Below are 2,500 nucleotides of genomic sequence, written 5' to 3'. Positions count from 1 at the left end.
ATATATATATATATATATATATATATATATATATATATATATATATATATATATATATATATATATATATATATATATATATATATATATATATATATATATATATATATATATATATATATATATATATATATATATATATATATATATATATATATATATATATATATATATATATATATATATATATATATATATATATATATATATATATATATATATATATATATATATATATATATATATATATATATATATATATATATATATATATATATATATATATATATATATATATATATATATATATATATATATATATATATATATATATATATATATATATATATATATATATATATATATATATATATATATATATATATATATATATATATATATATATATATATATATATATATATATATATATATATATATATATATATATATATATATATATATATATATATATATATATATATATATATATATATATATATATATATATATATATATATATATATATATATATATATATATATATATATATATATATATATATATATATATATATATATATATATATATATATATATATATATATATATATATATATATATATATATATATATATATATATATATATATATATATATATATATATATATATATATATATATATATATATATATATATATATATATATATATATATATATATATATATATATATATATATATATATATATATATATATATATATATATATATATATATATATATATATATATATATATATATATATATATATATATATATATATATATATATATATATATATATATATATATATATATATATATATATATATATATATATATATATATATATATATATATATATATATATATATATATATATATATATATATATATATATATATATATATATATATATATATATATATATATATATATATATATATATATATATATATATATATATATATATATATATATATATATATATATATATATATATATATATATATATATATATATATATATATATATATATATATATATATATATATATATATATATATATATATATATATATATATATATATATATATATATATATATATATATATATATATATATATATATATATATATATATATATATATATATATATATATATATATATATATATATATATATATATATATATATATATATATATATATATATATATATATATATATATATATATATATATATATATATATATATATATATATATATATATATATATATATATATATATATATATATATATATATATATATATATATATATATATATATATATATATATATATATATATATATATATATATATATATATATATATATATATATATATATATATATATATATATATATATATATATATATATATATATATATATATATATATATATATATATATATGTATATATATATATATATATATATATATATATATATATATATATATATATATATATATATATGCATATATATAAAATATATATATATATATATATATATATATATATATATATATATATATATATATATATATATATATATATATATATATATATATATATATATATATATATATATATATATATATATATATATATATATATATATATATATATATATATATATATATATATATATATATAACGCATATATATATATATATATATATATATATATATATATATATATATATATATATATATATATATATATATATATATATATATATATATATATATATATATATATATATATATATATATATATATATACATATATAAATATATATATATATATATATATATATATATATATATATATATATATATATAGATATATATATATATATATATATATATATATATATATATATATATATATATATATATATATATATATATATATATATATATATATATATATATATATATATATATATATACATATATATATACATATATATATATATATATATATATATATATATATACATATATATATATATATATATATATATATATATATATATATATATATATATATATATATATATATATATATATATATATATATATATATATATATATATATATATATATATATATATATATATATATATATATATATATATATATATATATATATATATATATATATATATATATATATATATATATATATATATATATATATATATATATATATATATATATATATATATATATATATATATATATATATATATATATATATATATATATATATATATATATATATATATATATATATATATATATATATATATATATATATATATATATATATATATATATATATATATATATATATATATATATATATATATATATATATATATAGTATTATATATATAATATTATATATAT

Source organism: Penaeus vannamei, chromosome 37, assembly GCF_042767895.1.
Source record: "Penaeus vannamei isolate JL-2024 chromosome 37, ASM4276789v1, whole genome shotgun sequence".
In the NCBI taxonomy this organism is placed as follows: domain Eukaryota; kingdom Metazoa; phylum Arthropoda; class Malacostraca; order Decapoda; family Penaeidae; genus Penaeus; species Penaeus vannamei.
The sequence above is the reverse complement of the archived record's forward strand: the minus strand, read 5'-3'. Positions refer to the sequence as shown.